The sequence below is a fragment of the Sciurus vulgaris genome, assembly GCF_902686455.1.
Source record: "Sciurus vulgaris genome assembly, chromosome: 3".
NCBI classification, from domain to species: domain Eukaryota; kingdom Metazoa; phylum Chordata; class Mammalia; order Rodentia; family Sciuridae; genus Sciurus; species Sciurus vulgaris.
In genome coordinates this window covers 62,222,283-62,243,779 of record NC_136463.1, presented here as the reverse complement: position 1 = coordinate 62,243,779, position 21,497 = coordinate 62,222,283, and the positions used below count along the sequence as shown (strand labels likewise).

At 55.8% G+C, this 21,497-nt stretch overlaps 1 long non-coding RNA gene and 1 pseudogene across 3 annotated transcripts in view; both read right to left on the bottom strand.

Annotated features, from left to right (window-relative positions):
- The window catches only part of LOC306657986 (ATP synthase F(0) complex subunit B1, mitochondrial-like), a 232,234-nt pseudogene that overhangs the window by 12,230 nt on the left and 198,507 nt on the right, over positions 1-21,497 (bottom strand). The gene's annotated exons all lie outside the window — the stretch shown is intronic.
- LOC306656124 lies at positions 3,115-5,641 on the bottom strand. Of its 2 annotated transcripts, XR_013762413.1 has the most exons (4): positions 5,513-5,633; positions 4,779-4,929; positions 4,014-4,154; positions 3,115-3,256 (listed from the first exon to the last, which is right to left on the bottom strand). It is a non-coding gene; the product is annotated as an uncharacterized lncRNA (long non-coding RNA). The 2 variants fall into 2 exon arrangements; XR_013762412.1 differs by lacking the exon at positions 4,779-4,929 and having other exon boundaries at positions 5,513-5,641.

Genomic DNA, 21,497 nt, shown 5'->3' with positions numbered 1-21,497 from the left:
TTGACCTTTAACACATGGGCCTGGGGGGCACTCTGTCCTCCAGGCAGTCCTGCTGGGATTCACTCCTCATGCTGCATGAGACACAGCTATACTAAAATAATTATTCATGTTTCTCTGCACCCCAGATCTGACAAGTGCCTTGTCTGCCAAGGCAGAACCAGGGACTGTCAGGTTGCCCTGTCTTCATCCTGTGGGGAAAGCAGGAGGACAGCCTCTTCAGGGATGAGTTGGATTTAAGGGGCAGGACAGAGGCATCTGGGATGTGGGCCAGGCCTCTGACTTCTCCTGCTTCACTTGCCATCCCCAAGGCTGCCCCAATGGTTGATGCTTTGCTATCTCAGCCAGAGCTTCCCCTGCCACCTCAATGGGGGCTTAGCTTCCATCTTCCTCTGGGCAGTCACATGGTCTTCTGCCCTTAGTCATGTCACCCTCCCAGCCCAGGCTGCAGGATGTCTCTAGGCTTTGGAAACAGCAAAATGGGGTGCTGTTAGGGGTATTATTGGGGAATCTAGACCCCTATGTGTTTTCTACAAAGTAAAGTGGGCAATCATAGGACTGTAGTTTTTGTTGGAGTTTGTTCAGGGGACACCGAAAATAAATATCAAGAAAGATGGCATTCCCCTCTTTAGAGAGCACCCTGGTCCAGGATTCCCAGAGAAGAGACACTCCATTCCTGTCCTAAGTAAGACCCTTCCCTTAAGTAGGTATCACCCTGGATGCTGAGGAGGAAGCTCCCAGGCTGGAAGGTGCCCCTGGGAATACCCTTCTCTGACCTCAACCAGTGGCCATCCACCCATTTCAGACTTGAAGCTTTGAGTAGTGAAATAAGAGTGGGGATGTTGTAAAGAGCATTCCCTTATCTGTCTAGGGCCTTTGTCAGAGCCACGGATAGTGGTGAGCATGCTTCCACCTTCCTCTACTGTGTGTGAGCACTGGAGGCTTCAGCTGTAGAATCGCATTCATTATAAACATGGCCACTGAACACAGGTCTTGAATTCAGTGAATTTTTATTCCTGTGGCCCTTTTAACAGCACATGAGTCCACTCATGGGGTCTGTGGTCATGAGCATGAGCACAGTTGTGGGAGGCTTTCCTGGGGCTGCCACAGGTAGGACAGGGGGCCTTTTAACCTGTCCACCATGAGGTGACTGGAAGCCATGCTCCAGCTGAGCACCAGCCCCACAAGTTGACTGCCATCTTGACATTAAAATTCTCTAGTGGACACTAGGGCCTTGACTTATGTGTCAGTCTCAGGGGTGTTCCTTTTCTGCCAGAGGCTGTCCTGTGGGCACAGGGATCTTTATCATTGCTATGACTGCCATTTGCCAGCAGCTGGCACCAGTACTGCTGGCCTTGAATCTGAGGGCCTGGTTCTACCAAGTCAGTCACCCTGGAAATGATAGATAAAACACACGTGTACACACCAGTGCACACACACCTCCTTACACATCACACAACACACACACACACACACACACACACACACACACACACAGAACCCAACACACTCAACACAGTACTACAACTCACAGGCTGTGAAATGCATCATACTGTACAAACTGTGTCATGTGTGTACAAACAACACATGACATGCACACCACTCAACTATCCACATAAATGGCACTCACAGGACATGCACACATCACACACACACTTCACACCTACCACATACATACACATTACACTACTCATCCACACCATTCTGTGAACACTACTGATGCTTTGTTGTGGCTCATAATATGGGTCAGTGTTTGGAAAGGTCTGTCCATATGTGTCCCTGTCTTGTGTGACTGCAGATCATGGTTCCTATGCCATGTGGGGTAGCTGTGAAGAAACTTTAGCCCTAGAGGAGGGGCTCATACTTCCCTGGGGCTCACTTTCCTGGGCCCTGCTGAGTCCTTCCAACCCCAGCTGCCTCTGGTGGTACAGTGAGGGATCAGGGCCCAGCCTTCCTGCTGCCCATAGCCTAGGACACATCTGGGCACCCACAAGACAGCAGCCACACCACACAACTCAGCATTCCTGTTAGCAGATAAAAAGGGGATCCAAGAAAAATTTTGCAAATCAGCTCAGCTCTCTTATTCAGGAATGGAGTCATGGTTCTGATGGACCCAATTTCCTGGTGGAAAATGAGCCACTGAACAAAGAAAGGGATGAGGTTTATATAGGTTTATACTGAGAGGTGATTTAGTGAGCCTGTCAGAATGGGCACTCAGGAAACTGAGTTGGGTTGGGGGTCAGTGGCCAGCACCTGGAGAGGAGTTACCTTGGAAGAGATTAGTGTTTCCTAGAGACTATCATTCTAGGTTTGATGACACACTTTCTCCCAACCAGTGGCCAGCATCTGAAGAGGATTTATCTTGAGGGGAAAGATATCAAAGTGTGGCTTTCTTTCTCATTCTCTTTCCCAGGCCACACCCTCTTGGGGTTTTTTCTTTCCCCTATCCAATAGTCCCCACCCCCTAGAACTGAGGGCTCCCTCCACCACTCACCCATGAGGCCCTTTCATCTGCTGGTCCAGATGCCAGGGGCTTCCTGCCCAAGGAATTGCCTCAAGTCCTTCACATTTCTCCAGTGGGCTGGACTCCAGCTGCTGCCTCCCAGAATGCAGAACTGGAGAGGGGGTATTAACCATGGGGTGGGCCTCCAGGGTAGGACTCAAAGGTCATCCTCTCTGGACTCTCCCTCCAGTCATGACTATGCCCCCAGAGACCTACTCTTGAAGCCCAGGATTAGCTTGGGGTGGTCTGGGCAGGGGGGTGCCCCATGCCTTTAGGGGGACTTGCTGTGGGGGGGTCAAGCACAGGGAGAGAGGGAGGAAAGGTGGGGAGTCCAGAAGGGGACTGAGGAGACCCTGGGAGCTGGGACACGCAAGGCCCAGGCTGTTTATGGCCAAAGGCTGTGCAGGAAACATGGACAGTGCCTTAGTGAGGGACCCAGGGTCGACAGGTTTGGGACCATTGGGAGTCCCAGTAGGGGAGCAGGCATGGGTACCTTTTGTACTCCTGGGTCCAAAGATTCTTGAAGTCCCTTCTGCCAGGATTAGAAAGTTCACCAGCATCAGAAAAAAGAGAAGACAATATATAAAGGAGAAATAATTTTAATTGCAATTTGGCCAAAATGGAGGAAGAAGCTGATCTGCCCCAGCATGTCCCACAGAAGCACTGCAATCTACAGGGACAAAGCCAGGAGATAGGACAGAGAAGCTGAGTTGTCTCTGCTGTCCCACAGATGTACTGCCATCCACAGGAAGGAATCTGGGAGAAAAAGATATGTAAACAGAGGGTGGATGTTAGGGAGCCCAATATCCTCCAACTTTTCATTTCTTCCTGGAACAGTGCTTTGGCCTGGCCAAAGTTTCCATCCTGGGCATGGGACAGTTGCCTACTGGTAGCTGGTACATTGACAGGACATGCCAGGGACTGAGAACAAAGCAATCTGGAGCCCAATTCTCTGGGATCTGGGATCTGGGAGCAGGGAAAGTAAAGTCAGCAGAAACAGCGAAGCTTTGTGCATTCTGCTGCCAAAGCCAACCCAGAAGGCACTTGGTAGATGCCTGCACTCCACATCCGACCAGGGCTGGACATGGCAATCGACCCCTCTCAACTACTCTGCACAACTGAGCAAGACCATCATCATGGAGGGCTGGGGAGATCTGCAGTCTGGATTCTCCAAAAGAGCCAATGCTGCCTTTGCATCTGGAGGATGACATATATTTTTATTTACGTTTCACTACAACCACTTCTTCCCTGCAGGAACAGAAGTGCCTCTCAGGTCAGTGTCATTCCCTAAACCATGTGGGTCAGATCCTCTTTTCTAGTGATGTTCCCCATCATTCTGTCCCTTTCATTGAAGGACTAGACCCATCATGTCTGGCCTGGTCAGGACCACAATCTGCATCCACATTCCCAGCTAAAGACAAAAACTACCCCAGCCCACACTGTCCTCTCTAAAGGCTCAGGAGACTCCCAGAAGCTGCCAGAAGGTCACTCCGGAAGAGATCTTGGAACTTACCCCACAGTGTGCATGAGTCTTCCACTGGGTTAAAACATCCATAGAGCCTGGTACAATGGCCACACTTGTAATGCCAATGAATGGGAAGCCAAGGCAAGAGGATCACACATTTGAAGCCACCCCATTTGACTTAGTGAGATCCTGTGTTGAAACAAAGTCTGGAAGAGCACCCCTCGGTTCTGTACCCAGTACCACAAATCAACAGATACACATATGCTTTTTAAATATCCATACACTGATGTGCTGAGTCAGCATCAGGGCTGAAGATGATCTCAGACCTGCCTGTGGAGAAAGCAAGTACCCAGCACCACCATGACTGGCCCTGCTGTCTGTCACAGCTGTCAACTAAGCTCGTCACAAGTGTGTCTAGGACAGGGTTGCCCTGGTCTTTCTCTTGGCATTTGGACTTGTCTTGTCTTGGCTCACCTCAGCCCTAGACTTGGTCTGGTCTTTCGTTTTAGTCTTCAATAGACCCTAGGCCTTGTGTCCTATCCTGCTGTATACACACAGGTTTCTATGTGCTCCTAGATTTAACTTAAATCTAGGTATGTCCGAATCTCTGAATGAGCCCACCAACACATGGGGCTCCCTTATGGACAACTGCGTGGTAGATGGTGCCTATCATTTCACTAGAACAACCTTGCAGGCAACAGAACAGGACCTGGCTCCTCTTTGACCTCTTCCTCCCAGCATTCTAACCTGGAGGGTGCTGGTAGTACCACAAAAAGCATGATCCCTGGGATAGATGGACCTGGGTTCTTGTACCTGCTCTGCCACTGGTTGTTTGGATACCACTGGCAGAGTTGCCTCAACCCCTGGAGCATCCTGTGCCATTTGGAAACTGAGGTGATCACTGCTCCCTTACATTATTGAGGCAGATGGTCCATGACATCAGGTGTGTCTTGCATACTTCCAGCTTCAGGGCACAAAAGGTGCCCTCAACAAATGAAAGCTCTGCCCTTCCTGGATGTACCAGCAGGATGGAGCCTAGAGCGCCTCCCGCCCTCTCACACTGGGAGTCTCCTTCTTAGCTTCCTGCAGTTCCTGTCCCCACACCCCTCACTTGCTCTTTGTTCACATTTTCTCTGCCCCCTAAAATATCAATTGCCTGGCTTCCCCTGTACCCTGTAGAACCCTCAAAAGGAGGTTTAGTCCCAATCCTTGGGCTATGTCCTGGGGCAGAGGCCAATCTGGCAGCTAAGGGTGGGCCCATCCTGGCCAGGTGGTGTTGGTGCCAGCTCTGTGGCCATGCCCTGCTTGAGGTTGGCACACAGGCCTGGTGAGGGCACTGCAGAAGGATGGAACTTTACAGGAGAATGCTGCATGGCTGCTGGGAGAGTGCTGGGAGAGTGGCAGGCAGCAGTGCAGGGCTCTCCAAGCAGAGGGCAAGTGATAGAGCAAAGACCCCTTTGGGAAGGACCACTGTCTAGCATCTAACAGACAAGAGGTTCCCCTAAAACCCAGCTAATAAATGCACATAGTGTTCCATGAGCAAGTACCTGTGAACAAATGCACACAACTCCATGGTCAAAACTTCAAAACCAGAAATGTGCTGAAGCTGGGGTGCCTTGGCCTGAGTCCATCCAATGGACAGGTCTGGTCCTGCTCCCTCTGACCTTTGCTGCAGCGGCACTGCAGCCCTGTACACTTCATCCAGCTTTTCCATTTCTTCACCTTCACTCTGTCAAACAAGTGTTTCTTCCTTTTATCTGATAAAAATCTCCCATGTCACATTGTACCCAACATCTCATGGGCACATCCTGCGTTAGTGCATAAACACCCTCCTCTCCCAACTTCAAGTGTTTTACAATTTCTAGAAGTGCACAAGTGATTGCTGCATCTGCTTTATTGAACCCAAGGGATTCACACTTGAGGTGGTTTTATGCTTGTCCAGTTACCATCTAGCTTCTCAAGTACTTCCTACCAGTTTGCTGGACATAGAGTATATTTGGAAATGTCCATTTAACTCATTCTCACTGGCACTAGATATTTTCATTTTATGAAAGTTCTTTGCCAATTGGGAAAGAGAGATCTTCCAGCATGGCTTTTATTTATGTTTCTGTGTGCCAGGACATAAACCCTCACAAGGGTGGATGCTTTTGTCCAACCTCAGTTTGGTGGGTTCCTTATTCTCCTGAAAGTCCCTGTTGAATGTTCTGCATGAAGGTAAGTATGATGTCCTTAAACTATGACTTCAGGCTCAGAGGATCTGTGAAGAGCCTAAGTCCAACTCTGAACATAGGTTTGACATCCTCAAGAGGCATGCAGGGAGAGAGGCTCCAGGGGAAAAACAATGTAGATGGGTTGGAGTGCCAGGAGGAAGAGGCAGGCCTGGAGACTGCACAGGAGCAAGGGACACAATGAGGGATGAAAAACACCTGCAGTTGGGCTAAAAAAAAAAAAAAAAAAAAAAAAAGAGCAGACCATGCAGCTACAAACACTAAAAGTTCTGCTGCACACTACCTAGGAGTGAAAGAAGAGAAAAAAGAGACAGGAATCATGAGAGACAGAACAATAAAAATGAGGTATGCTTACCCACCGGACACAGATTTCTGCCAATCAGAATGACAGGATCCCTGAGTACAAGGAATCAGTAACCTCCATACCAGGGTGGCAGAGTGGTACTTGTTCACAAGGCTTAGCTAGTCCTCCCTGATGGGGGCGAAACTGTCCTGGGCCTGATGTCCCACAGTCTTGTCCATGTGGGAGTGGTTCCTTATTCGAGTATCCCAGAGGGTTTTTGCCTGGGGCAGAGGCAGTGGCCACAGGCAAGTCACAGAAGATGTTGACAAGAGTTGGAAATCTGGCCTTCATCCACTGGTCCCAGGGACCTTAGCTACCCTGGGCAAGTTTCAAGCATCCCTAGGGGCACAGTCCAAGGAGCCGAATGGTATGCAGATGGAGGCGAAGGAGTGATGGGCACAGGTCCTCGGTGCCCTTTGAGTTGAGACCCAGTAACACGGGTCTGGTGGTGGAAGGCTCTGAGGAGAAGTCTGTCCATGTGGCTGCACCAAAGGGCAAGCAAAGTTCCTGGAAGGAGGAGGAATTTAGGGCTCCCCAAGATTCCTCTGCAGTGTTTGACTGGACAGTCTCGTAAGGGACAAGCTGTCCTTGCCTTGGATGGAGAGGCCCTCACCACCCTCTAAGGTCATTACAGAAGCCAGGCAGCCTATGACTCAGAGGACAGGAAGCTCAGGAGGGCCAGGGGAAGCTCACCCACCAAACCCAGAGACTCTGAAAACTGGGAATGAGGGGCACTTACCCACAGGCCTCAGAGATTCCAGAGCAGTGCTGGGCCAGAAGCGCTGAGCGAGAGGACCCAGAGGAGACTGAGCACTGGTAGGCTAGGGGTGCTCACCCTGAGGACTCAGAAGTCAGGGAACACCTGTGAACTATGGGCACACACCCGTGCAACCAACATAGGACCCCAAAGACTGCTGGGTAAGGGGGGGCACTTGCCCAGAGGCCTCAGAGATTCCAGAATAGTGGTGGACGGGGGTGCTGAGCAAGAGGTCTCAGAGGAGACTGAGCACTGGTAGGTGAGGGATACTCACCCACAGGGCCCAGAGGAGACTGAGCACTGCTGGGTGACTGGCACTCCCCTGAAGACCCAGAAGACAGGGAACACCTGAGAGACAGGGGTGCAACACTGGGACCCATCTAGGACCCTGAGGACTGCTGAATGAGGGGTGCTCACCCACAGGCCCCAAAGGAAATGATCAAAAATGGGCGAGGGATGCTCACCCACAGCAGCTTCCTGCAATGGGCCCTTGTGGGCAAGGTACACTCACACACAGGAACCACTGGAGCCTGGGCACTGCTGGGCAAGTGAAGCTCACCCACAGGACCCAGAAGAGACTAAAACCTGGTGGGGCACTGATGCCACCCACAGGAAACTGTGGACACTGGGCACTGCTGTGTGAGGGGCGTTCACACATAGCTCCAGTGTAGAAGGAAGAAGAGTGAGCAAGGGCCCCCTCAGAAACAGGACATTGAGGAAAGCCAAGAGTAGTGAGTGGGGCACATACCAAGGAACAAAGAGGACACTGAGGACAGATGGGTGAGGGGTGCTCACCCACAGGACGCAGACTCCTGGCAACCTGGAGGACAGGATCCATCAGCCCAAGGTCTCAGTTCACTCCCTGTGAGGGTGGCAGAGTAATGCTTGTTCACGGGGATCAGATAGGCCTCCTTTATGGGGGCAAAACTGTCCTTGGCATGATGTCACACTGTCCTGTACATGTGGGAGCGGTTCCTTATTCCAGGATCCCAAAGGGTTTTTACCTGGGGCAGAGGAAGTGGCCAGGGGCAAATCACCGAAGATGCTGACAAGAGTTGGATCTGGTCTTCATCCTCTGGTCCCAGGGACCTAAGCCACCCTGGGCATGCTTCAAGCATCGTGAGGGGCAAAGCCCCAGGAGCAGGATGGTGTGCAGATGGAGGCAAAAAAGTGATGGGCACAGGTCCTCAGTACCATTTGAGTTGAGACCTAGTAACACTGGTCTGGTGGTGGCACGCTCTGAGGAGAAGCCTGTTCGATGGCTGCACCAAAGGGCAAGCAAGGTTCCTGGAAGGAGGAGGAAAATCCAAGGCTCCCCAAGATTCCTCCAGAGTTCACTGGGACAGTCTTGCAAGGCCCAAGAAGGTGTCCTTGCCTTGGATGGAGAGGTCCTCACCACCCACTCAAATCATTACAGAAGCCAGGCAGCCCATGACTCTGAGGACAGGATGCTCGGGAGGGCCAGGGGAAGCTCACCCACTGAACCCAGAGACTCTGAGGACTGGAGCTGAGGGGTGCTCCCCCAGAGGGCTCAGAGATTCCAGAGCAGTGGTGGGCCCGGGGCGCTGAGTGAGAGGACCCAGTGGAGACTGAGCACTGCTGGGTGAGGGGCGCTCACCCACAGGGCCCAGAGGAGACTGAGAACTGCTCAGGGAGGGGCACCAGCCACAGAACCCAGAAGAGACTGAGCACTGCTGGGTGAGGGGCGCTCACCCAGAGGACCCAGAAGACAGGTAACGCCAGACAGCAACGGGCGCACACCCACAGTACCCACCCCCATAGAACCCTGAAGAGTGCTGGGAGAGGGGCAATCACTCGCAGGCCCCGAAGGATACTGATTAAGAGAAGGCCATGGGCACTCACCCAAGGGAGGAGCCTGCACCACGCCGTTATGGGCGAGGGGCGCTCACCCACGGGAAGCACCGGACCCAGGGCACTGCTGGGCGAGGGGTGCTCACCCATAGGACCCAGAGCAGGCTGAAAGCTGGTGGGCCACCAGTGCCACCCACAGGACCCTGAGGACACGGGGCACAGCTGGGTGAGAGCCGCTTTCTACCAGGCTCCAGTGCAGAAGGAAGAATAGTGGGCCAGGGCCCTCTTAAAAAAGGGACCTTGAGGAAAGCCAAGAGTAGTGGAGTGGGGCTTGTACCCCAGGGACAATGAGGACACTGAGTACTGCTGGGTGAGGGGCGCTCACCCACAGGACCCAGAGGACACTGGGGAATGGAGGGTCAGGGGCGCCCACCCCCAGGAACCAGGGTGGGTGGGCACTAGACTCACACTGCTGAGGGAGGGGCGCTCACTCACAGCAACTGAAAAGACAGAGCAAAGAAGGGAGGGGGGTGCTTACCCTCAACACTCAGGGGTGTCTGAGCACTGGTGGGTGAGGGGCGCTCATCCCCAGGGCACAGAGAAGACTGACCACTGGGGTAGGAAGGGTGTTCACCCACAGGAACCAGGGAGACAGAGCACTGGTGGAGAGGGGCGCTCACCCACAGGACCCTGACCCCTGGCAACATGGAGGACAGGATCCCTCAACCCAGTTCCATCCCTGTGAGGGTGACAGAGTGGTGCTTGCTCACAGGGCTTAGCTAGTCCTCCCTGATGGGTGCAAAACTGTTCTTGACCTGATGTTCCATGGTCCTGTCCATGTGGGAGTGGTTCCTTATTGCAGGATCCCAGAGGGTTTTCGCCTGGGGCAGAGGCAGTGGCCAGAAGGAAGTCAGAGAAGATGGTGACAGGAGTTGGAAATCTGGCCTTCTTTCACTGGTCTCATTGACCTTAGCGACCCTGGGCATGTTTCAAGCATCCCTAAGGGCACAGGCCAAGCAGCCGAATGGTGTGCAGATGGTGAGGAAGGAGTGATGGGCGCAGATCCTCGATGCCCTTTGGGTTGAGACCCAGTAACACTGGTCTGGTGGTGGCAGGCTCTGAGGAGAAGCCTGTCCCAGTGGTTGCAACAAAAGGCAAGCAAGGTTACTGGAAGGAGGAGAAGTCCAGGGCTCCCCAAGATTCCTCTGCAGTGTTGACTGGGACAGTATTGCGAGGCCCAAGAAGGTGTCGAGGCCGGGGAGTGAAAGGCCCTCAACACCCTCGTCATGTCATCACAGTAGCAGGCAGCCTATTGCTCAGAGGATGTGAAGCAGCTCGGGAGGGCTGGGGGAAGCTCACCCACTGGACCCAGAGACTCTGAGGACTGAGAATGAGGGGTGCTCACCCAGAGGACACAGATTCTGAACAGTGGTGGGAAAGGGGTGATGAGCAAGAGGACCCAGAGGAGACTGAGCACTGGTAGGCATGGGGTGCACACCCAAAGGGCCCAGAGGAGACTGAGCACTGCTCAGGGAGGGGCACCACCCACAGACCCCAGAGAAGACTGAGCACTGCTGGGTGAGGGGCGCTCACTCACAGGACCGAGAAGACAGGGAACACCTGAGAGGCAGGGGCGCACAACCTTGGGAACCCCCCAGGACCCTGAGGACTTCTGGGTGAGGGGCGATCACTCACAGCAGCTGGAAAGACAGAGCAATGAAGGGTGGGGGGTGCTTGCCCTCGACACTCAGGGGTGTCTGTGCACTGGTGGGTGAGGGGCGCTCATCCACAGGACACAGAGAAGACTGACCACTGGTGGAGAAGGGTGCTCACCCACAGGAACCATGGAGACAGAGCACTGTTGGGAGAGGGGCTCTCACCCACAGGTCCCTGACCCCTGGCAACCTGGAGGACAGGATCCCTCAGTCCAAGGTCTCAGTTCCCTCCCTGTGAGTGTGACAGAGTGGTGCTTGTTCACAGGGCTTGGCTAGTCCTCCCTGATGGGTGCAAAACTGTTCTTGACCTGATGTCCCATGGTCCTGTCCATGTGGGAGTGGTTCCTAATTCCAGGATCCCAGAGAGTTCTAGCCTGGGGCAGAGGCAGTGGCCACGGGCAAGTCACAGAAGATGCTGACAAGAATTGGAAATCTGGCTTTCATCTCCTGGTCCCAGGGACCAAAGCCACGCTGGACTTTTTTCAAGCATCCCTAAGGGCACAGTCCAAGGAGCCGAATGGTGTGCAGATGGTGGCGAAGGAGTGATGGGCGCAGATCCTCGGTGCCCTTTGAGTTGAGACCCAGTAACACTGGTCTGGTGGTGGCCGGCTCTGAGGAGAAGCCTGTCCCAGTGGCTGCACCAAAAGTCAAGCAAGGTTCCTGGAAAGAGGAGGAAAATCCAGGGCTCCCCAAGATTCCTCCAGAGTTCACCGGGACTGTCTTGCAAGGCCCAAGAAGGTGTACTTGCCTTGGAATGAGAGGCCCTCACCACCCACTCAGGATCCCAGAGGTTTTTCGCCTGGGGCAGAGGCAGTGGCCAGAAGGAAGTCACAGAATATGCTGACAAGAATTGAAATCTGGCCTTCATCTTCTGGTCCCAGGGACATCAGTCACCCTGGATGTGTTTCAAGCATCCCTACGGCACAGTCCAAGGAGCCGAATGGTGTGCAGATGGTGGTGAAGGACTGATGGGCGCAAATCCTCCGTGCCCTTTGAGTTGAGACCCAGTAACACTGGTCTGGTGGTGGCAGGCTGTGAGGACAAGCTTGTCCCAGTGGCTTCACCAAAAGGTAAACAGAGTTCCTGGAAAGAGGAGGAAAATGCAGGGCTCCCCAGGATTCCTCCAGAGTTCACTGGGACAGTCTTGGGAGGCCCAAGAAGTTGTCCTTGCCTTGGATGGAGAGGCCCTCATCACGCACTCAGGTCATTACAGAAGCCAGGGAGCCCATGACTCTGAGGACAGGATGCTTGGGAGGGCCACAGGCAGCTCACCCACTGAACCCAGAGACTCTGAGGACTGGAGGTGAGGGGTGCTCACCCAGAGGCCTCAGAGATTCCAGAGCAGTGGTGGGCCAGGGGCGCTGAGTGAGAGGACATAGTGGAGACTGAGCACTGCTGTGTGAGGGGCGCTCACCCAGAGGATCCAGAAGACAGGTAACGCCAAAGAGCGAAGGGCGCACACCCACGGTACCCACCCCAAGAGGACCCTGAAGAGTGCTGGGAGAGGGGCTATCAATCGCAGGCTCCGAGACGGACGCTGATCAAGAGAAGGCCATGGGCGCTCACCCATGGGAGCTGCCTGCACCCCGCCCTTCTGGGTGAGGGGCGCTCACCCACAGGAACCACAGGACCCTGGCCACTACTGGGCGAGGTGTGCTCACCCATAGGACCCGGAGAAGGGTCAACACTGGTGGGCCACCAGTGCCACCCACAGGACCTTGAGGACACTGGGCACTGCTGGGTGAAAGACGCTCACTAGCAGGCCCCAGTGCAAAGGAAGAATAGTGTGCCACGGCACCCTTAAAAGAGGTACCTTGAGGAAAGCCAAGAGTAGTGGAGTTGGGCACATACCCCAGGAACAAAGAGGACACTGAGTACTGCTGGGTGAGGGGCGCTCACCCACAGGACCCAGAGGACACTGGGGAACGGAGGGTCAGGGGCGCCACCCCTAGGAACCAGGGTGGGTGGGCACTGGACTCACACTGCTGAGGGAGGGGCGCTCACTCACAGCAACTGAAAAGACAGAGCAAAGAAGGGAGGGGGGTGCTTACCCTCAACACTCAGGGATGTCTTAGCACTGGTGGGTGAGGGGCGCTCATCCACAGGGCCCAGAGAAGACTGATCACTGGGGTAGGAAGGGTGTTCACCCACAGGAACCATGGAGACAGAGAACTGTTGGGAGAGGGGCGCTCACCCACAGGACCCTGACCTCTGGCAACCTGTAGGACAGGATCCCTCAGCCCAGTTCCCTCCCTGTGAGGTTGACAGAGTGGTGCTTGTTCATAGGGCTTAGCTAGTCCTCCCTGATGGGGGCAAAACTGTCCTTGACTTGATGTTCCACTGTCCTGTCCATGTGGGAGTGGTACCCTTTTGCAGGATCCCAGAGGTTTTTCGCCTGGGGCAGAGGCAGTGGCCAGAAGGAAGTCACAGAAGATGCTGACAAGAGTTGAAATCTGGCCTTCATCCACTGGTCCCATTGACCTGAGCGACCCTGGGCATGTTTCAAGCATCCCTAGGGGCCCAGTCCAAGGAGACGAATGGTGTGCAGATGGTGGCGAAGGAGTGATGGGCGCAGACACTCGGTGCCCTTTGAGTTGAGACCCAGTAACACTGGTCTGGTGGTGGCGGGCTCTGAGGAGAAGCCTGTCTGAGTGGTTGCACCAAAGGGCAAGTAAGGTTCCTGGAAGGAGGAGGAGTCCAGGGTTCCCCAAGATTCCTCTGCAGTCTTGTGAGGCCCAAGAAATTGTCCTTGCCTTGGAGTGAAAGGCCCTCAACAACCCCCTCATGTCATCACAGGGGCAGACAGCCTATTGCTCAGAGCATGCGAAGCAGCTCGGGAGGGGTAGGGGAAGCTCACCCACTGGACCCAGAGACTCTGAGGACTGAGAATGAGGGGTACTCACCCAGAGGACACAGAGATTCTGAGCAGTAGTTGGAAAGGGGTGATGAGCAAGAGGACCCAGAGGAGACTGAGCACTGGTAGGCGTGGGGTGCACACCCACAGGGCCCAGAGGAGACTGAGCACTGCTCAGGGAGGGGCACCACCCACAGACCCCAGAGGAGACTGAACACTGCTGGGTGAGATGCGCTCACCCACAGGACCCAGAAGACAGGGAACACCTGAGAGGCAGGGGCGCACAACCTTGGGAACCCCCCAGGATACTGAGGACATCTGGGTGATGGGTGATCACTCACATCAACTGGAAAAGACAGAGCAATGAAGGGTGGGGGGTGCTTGCCCTCGACACTCAGGGGTGTCTGTGCACTGGTGGGTGAGGGGCGCTCATCCACAGGACACAGAGAAGACTGACCACTGGTGGAGAAGGGTGCTCACCCACAGGAACCATGGAGACAGAGCACTGTTGGGAGAGGGGTGCTCACCCACAGGTCCCAGACTCCTGGCAGCCTGGAGGACAGGATCCCTCAGTCCAAGGTCTCAGTTCCCTCCCTGTGAGGGTGACAGAGTGGTGCTTGTTCACAGGGCTTTGCTAGTCCTGCATGATGGGGGCAAAACTGTCCTTGACCTGATATCCCATGGTCCTGTCCATGGGGGAGTGTTTCCTTATTCCAGGATCCCAGAGGTTTTTCGCCTGGGGCAGAGGCAGTGGCCACGGGAAAATGACAGAAGATGTTCACAAGAATTGGAAATCTGGCCTTCATCTCCTGGTCCCAGGGACCTCAGCCACCCTGGACGTGTTTCAAGCATCCCTAGGGGCCCAGTCCAAGGAGACCAATGGTGTGCAGATGGTGGCGAAGGAGTGATGGGCGCAGATCCTCGGTGCCCTTTGAGTTGAGACCCAGTAACACTGGTCTGGTGGTGGCGGGCTCTGAGGAGAAGCCTGTCCGAGTGGTTGCACCAAAGGGCAAGTAAGGTTCCTGGAAGGAGGAGGAGTCCAGGGCTCCCCAAGATTCCTCTGCAGTCTTGTGAGGCCCAAGAAATTGTCCTTGCCTTGGAGTGAAAGGCCCTCAACAACCCCCTCATGTCATCACAGGAGCAGACAGCCTATTGCTCAGAGCATGCGAAGCAGCTCAGGAGGGCTAGGGGAAGCTCACCCACTAGACCCAGAGACTCTGAGGACTGAGAATGAGGGGTACTCACCCAGAGGACACAGAGATTCTGAGCAGTAGTGGGAAAGGGGTGATGAGCAAGAGGACCCAGAGGAGACTGAGGACTGGTAGGCCTGGGATGCACAACCAGAGGGCCCAGAAGAGACTGAGCACTGCTCAGGGAGGGGCACCACCCACAGACCCCAGAGGAGACTGAGCACTGCTGGGTGAGATGCGCTCACCCACAGGACCCAGAAGACAGGGAACACCAGAGAGGCAGGGGCGCACAACCTTGGGAACCCCCCAGGACCCTGAGGACTTCTGGGTGAGGGGTGATCACTCACAGCAACTGGAAAAGACACAGCAATGAAGGGTGGGGGGTGCTTGCCCTCAACACTCAGGGTGTCTGTGAACTGGTGGGTGAGGGGCGCTCATCCACAGAACACAGAGAAGACTGACCACGGGTGGAGAAGGGTGCTCACCCACAGGAACCATGGAGACAGAGCACTGTTGGGAGAGGGGCGCTCACCCACAGGTCCCGGACTCCTGGCAGCCTGGAGGGCAGGATCCCTCAGTCCAAGGTCTCAGTTCCCTCCCTGTGAGGGTGACAGAGTGGTGCTTGTTCACAGGGCTTAGCTAGTCCTGCCTGATGGGGGCAAAACTGTCCTTGACCTGATGTCCCATGGTCCTGTCCATGGGGGAGTGTTTCCTTATTCCAGGATCCCAGAGGGTTTTCGACTGGGGCAGAGGCAGTGGCCACGGGCAAGTGACAGAAGATGCTCACAAGAATTGGAAATCTGGCCTTCATCTCCTGGTCCCAGGGACCTAAGCCACCCTGGACGTGTTTCAAGCATCCTAGGGGCACAGTCCAAGGAGCCGAATGGTGTGCAGATGGTGGCGAAGGAGTGATGGGCGCACTTCCAAGGTGTCCTTTGAGTTGAGACCCAGTAACACTGGTCTGGTTGTGGCAGGCTCTGAGGAGAAGCCTGTCCCAGTGGCTGCACCAAAAGGCAAGCAAGGTTCCTGGAAAGAGGAGGAAATTCCAGGGCTCCCCAAGATTCCTCCAGAGTTGTCTGCAACAGACTTCCAAGGCCCAAGAAGGTGTCCTTGCCTTGGATGGAGAGGCCCTCACCACCCACTCAGGTCATTACAGAAACTAGACAGCCCATGACTCTGAGGACAGGATGCTTGGAGGGCCAGGGGAAGATCAGGCACCAAACCCAGAGACTGTGAGTACCTGAGCTGAGGGGTGCTCACCCAGAGGCCTCAGAGATTCCAGAGCAGTGGTGGGCCAGGGGCGCTGAGAGGACCCAGTGGAGACTGAGCACTGCTGGGTGAGGGGCGCTCATCCACAGGGCCCAGAGGAGACTGAGCACTGGTCAGGGAGATGCACCACCCACAGAACCCAGAGGAGAATGAGCACTGCTGGGTGAGGGGCGCTCACCCAGAGGACCCAGAAGACAGGTAATGCCAGAGAGTGATGGGCACACACCCACGGTACCCAACCGCAGAGGACCCTGAAGAGTGCTGGGAGAGGGGCAATCACCTGCAGGCCCCGAAGAACACTGACCAAGAGAAGGCCATGTGTGCTCACCCATGGGAGTTGCCTGCACCGCGCCCTTCTGGGCGAGGGGCAATCACTCACGGGAACCACCGGACCCTGGGCACTGCTGGCGAGGGCTGCTAACCCATAGGACCCAGAGCAGGCTGAACGCCTTTGGTCCACGAGTGCCACCCACAGGACCCTGAGGACACTGGGCACTGCTGGGTGAGAGGCCCTCACTAGCAGACCCCAGTGCAGAGGGAAGAATAGTGGGCTAGAGCCCCCTTATAAAACAGACTTTGAGGAAAGCCAAGAGTAGTGGAGAGGGGCACGTGCCCCAGGGACAATGAGGACACTGAGTAATGCTGGGTGAGTGGCGCGCACCCACAGGACCCAGAGGACACTGGGGAACGGAAGGTCAGGGGCGCCCACCCCCAGGAACCAGGGTGGGTGGGCACTTGACTCTCACTGCTGAGGGAGGGGCGCTCACACACAAGAACTGAAAAGACAGAGCAAAGAAGGGAGGGGGGTGCTGACCCTCAACACTCAGGGGTATCTGAGCACTGATGGGGGAGGGGCGCACATCCACAGGGCCCAGAGAAGACTGACCACTGGTGGAGAAGGGTGCTCACCCACAGGAACCATGGAGACAGAGCACTGTTGGGAGAGGGGCGCTCACCCACAGGTTCCAGACTCCTGGCAGCCTGGAGGACAGGATCCCTCAGTCCAAGGTCTCAATTCCCTCCCAGTGAGGGTGACAGGTGGTGCTTGTTCACAGGGCTTAGCTAGTCCTGCCTGATGGGGGCAAAACTGTCCTTGACCTGATATCCCATGGTCCTGTCCATGGGGGAGTGTTTCCTTATTCCAGGATCCCAGAAGGTTTTTGCCTGGGGCAGAGGCAGTGGCCATGGGCAAGTGACAGATGATGCTGACAAGAATTGGAAATCTGGCCTTCATCTCCTGGTCCCATGGACCTCAGCCACCCTGGACGTGTTTCAAGTATCCCTAGGGGCACAATCCAAGGAGCCGAATCGTGTGCAGATGGTGGCGAAGGAGCGATGGACGCACTTCCAAGGTGTCCTTTGAGTTGAGACCCAGTAACACTGGTCTGGTTGTGGCAGGCTCTGAGGAGAAGCCTGTCCCAGTGGCTGCACCAAAAGGCAAGCAAGGTTCCTGGAAAGAGGAGGAAATTCCAGGGCTCCCCAAGATTCCTCCAGAGTTGTCTGCGACAGACTTCCAAGGCCCAAGAAGGTGTCCTTGCCTTGGATGGAGAGGCCCTCACCACCCACTCAGGTCATTACAGAAGCCAGACAGCCCATGACTCTGAGGACAGGATGCTCGGGAGGGCCAGGGGAAGATCACGCACCAAACCCAGAGACTGTGAGTACCTGAGCTGAGGGGTGCTCACCCAGAGGCCTCAGAGATTCCAGAGCAGTGGTGGGCCAGGGGCACTGAGAGGACCCAGTGGAGACTGAGCACTGCTGGGTGAGGGGTGCTCATCCACAGGGCCCAGAGGAGACTGAACACTGGTCAGGGAGGTGCACCACCCACAGACCCCAGAGGAGACTGAGCACTGCTGGGTGAGGGGCGCTCACCCAGAGGACCCAGAAGACAGGTAATGCCAGAGAGTGATGGGCACACACCCATGGTACCCAACCGCAGAGGACCCTGAAGAGTGCTGGGAGAGGGGCAATTACCTGCAGGCCCCGAAGAACACTGACCAAGAGAAGGCCATGTGCGCTCACCCATGGGAGCTGCCTGTACCGCGCCCTTCTGGGCGAGGGGCGCTCACCCACGGGAACCACCGGACCCTGGGCACTGCTGGGCGAGGGGTGCTCACCCATAGGACCCAGAGCAGGCTGAACGCTCGTGGGCCACGAGTGCCACCCACAGGACCCTGAGGACACTGGGCACTGCTAGGTGAGAGGCCCTCACTAGCAGACCCCAGTGCAGAGGGAAGAATAGTGGGCCAGAGCCCCCTTATAAAACGGACTTTTAGGAAACCCAAGAGTAGTGGAGACGGGCACATGCCCCAGGGACAATGAGGACACTGAGTAATGTTGGGTGAGTGGCGCTCACCCACAGAACCCAGAGGACACTGGGGAATGGAGGGTCAGGGGCGTCAACCCGCAGGAACCAGGGTGGGTGGGCACTGGACTCACACTGCTGGGGGAGGGCGCTTACTCACAACAACTGAAAAGACAGAGCAAAGAAAGGAGGGGGGGTGCTTACCCTCAACACTCAGGGGTGTCTGAGCACTGTTGGGAGAGGGGCGCTCACCCACAGGTCCCGGACTCCTGGCAGCCTGAAGGAGAGGATCCCTCAGTCCAAGTTCTCAGTTCCCTCCCTGTGAGGGTGACAGAGTGGTGCTTGTTCACCGGGCTTAGCTAGTCCTGCCTTATGGGGGTAAAACTGTCCTTGACTTGATGTCCCATGGTCCTGTCCATGGGGGAGTGTTTCCTTATTCCAGGATCCCAGAGGGTTTTCGACTGGGGCAGAGGCAGTGGCCACGGGAAAGTGACAGATGATGCTGACACGAGTTGGAAATCTGGCCTTCATCTCCTGGTCCCAGGGACCTCAGCCACCCTGGACGTGTTTCAAGCATCCCTAGGGGCACAGTCCAAGGAGCCGAATGGTGTGCAGATGGTGGCGAAGGAGTGATGGGCGCACTTCCAAGGTGTCCTTTGAGTTGAGACCCAGTAACACTGGTCTGGTTGTGGCAGGCTCTGAGGAGAAGCCTGTCCCAGTGGCTGCACCAAAAGGCAAGCAAGGCTCCTGGAAAGAGGAGGAAAATCCAGGGCTCCCCAAGATTCCTCCAGAGTTGACTGGGACAGTCTTGCGAGGCCCAAGAAGGTGTCCTTGCCTTGGATGGAGAGGCCCTCACCACCCTCTCAGGTCATTACAGAAGCCAGACAGCCCATGACTCTGAGGACAGGAAGCTCCAGAGGGCCAGGGGAATCTCACCCACCGAACCCATATACTCTGAGGACTGGAGCTGAGTGTTGCTCACCCAGAGGTCTCAGAGATTCCAGAGCAGTGGTGGGCTAGGTGCACTGAGTGAGAGGACCCGTTGGAGACTGAGCACTGCTGGGTGAGGGGCACTCACCCACAGGGCCCAGAGGAGACTGAGGAGTGCTGGGTGAGGGGCGCTCACCATGAGGACACAGAAGACAGGTAATGAAAGAGAGTGACAGGCACACACCCAAGGTACCCACCCCCAGAGGACCCTGAAGAGTGCTGAGAGAGGGGCAATCACCTGGAGACCCCGAAGAACACTGATCACGAGAAGGCCCTGTGTGCTCACCCATGGGAGCTGCCTGCACCACACCCTTCTGGGCGAGGGGCGCTCACCCACGGGAACCACTGGACCCTGGGCACTGTTGGGCGAGGGGTGCTCACCCATAGGACCCAGAGCAGGCTGAATGCTCGTGGGCCACCAGTGCCACCCACAAGACCCTGAGGACACTGGGCACTGCTGGGTGAGAGGCCCTCACTAGCAGACCCCAGTGCAGAAGGAAGAATAGTGGGCCAGGGCCCCCTTAAAAATGAGACCTTGAGGAAAGCCAAGAGTAGTGGAGAGGGGCACGTGCCCCAGGGACAATGAGGACACTGAGTAATGCTGGGTGAGTGGCGCTCACCCACAGGACCCAGAGGACACTGGGGAACGGAGGGTCAGGGGCGCCCACCCCTAGGAACCAGGGTGGGTGGGCACTGGACTCACACTGCTGAGGGAGGGGCGCTCACTCACAGCAACTGAAAAGACAGAGCAAAGAAGGGAGGGGGGTGCTTACCCACAACACTAAGGGATGTCTGAGCACTGGTGGGTGAGGTGCGCTCATCCACAGTGCCCAGAGAAGACTGATCACTGGGGTAGGAAGGGTGTTCATCCACAGGAACCAGGCAGACAGAGCACTGTTGGGAGAGGGGCGCTCACCCACAGGACCCTGACCCCTGGCAACCTGTAGGACAGGATCCCTCAGCCCAGTTCCCTCCCTGTGAGGTTGACAGAGTGGTGCTTGTTCATAGGGCTTAGCTAGTCCTCCCTGATGGGGGCAAAACTGTCCTTGACTTGATATTCCACTGTCCAGTCCATGTGGGAGTGGTACCTTCTTGCAGGATCCCAGAGGTTTTTCGCCTGGGGCAGAGGCAGTGGCCAGAAGGAAGTCACAGAAGATGCTGACAAGAGTTGAAATCTGGCCTTCATCCACTGATCCCATTGACCTTAGCGACCCTGGGCATGTTTCAAGCATCCCTAGGGGCCCAGTCCAAGGAGACGAATGGTGTGCAGATGGTGGCGAAGGAGTGATGGGCGCAGACACTCGGTGCCCTTTGAGTTGAGACCCAGTAACACTGGTCTGGTGGTGGTGGGCTCTGAGGAGAAGCCTGTCCGAGTGGTTGCACCAAAGGGCAAGTAAGGTTCCTGGAAGGAGGAGGAGTCCAGGGCTCCCCAAGATTCCTCTGCAGTCTTGTGAGGCCCAAGAAATTGTCCTTGCCTTGGAGTGAAAGGCCCTCAACAACCCCCTCATGTCATCACAGGAGCAGACAGCCTATTGCTCAGAGGATGCGAAGCAGCTCGGGAGGGGTAGGGGAAGCTCACCCACTGGACTCAGAGACTCTGAGGACTGAGAATGAGGGGTACTCACCCAGAGGACACAGAGATTCTGAGCAGTAGTTGGAAAGGGGTGATGAGCAAGAGGACCCAGAGGAGACTGAGCACTGGTAGGCGTGGGGTGCACACCCACAGGGCCCAGAGGAGACTGAGCACTGCTCAGGGAGGGGCACCACCCACAGACCCCAGAGGAGACTGAGCACTGCTGGGTGAGGGGCACTCACCCACAGGACCCAGAAGACAGGGAACACCTGAGAGGCAGGGGCGCACAACCTTGGGAACCCCCCAGGACCGTGAGGACTTCTGGGTGAGGGGTGATCACTCATATCAACGGGAAAAGACAGAGCAATGAAGGGTGGGGGGTGCTTGCCCTCGACACTCAGGGGTGTCTGTGCACTGGTGGGTGAGGGGCGCTCATCCACAGGACACAGAGAAGACTGACCAGTGGTGGAGAAGGGTGCTCACCCACAGGAACCAT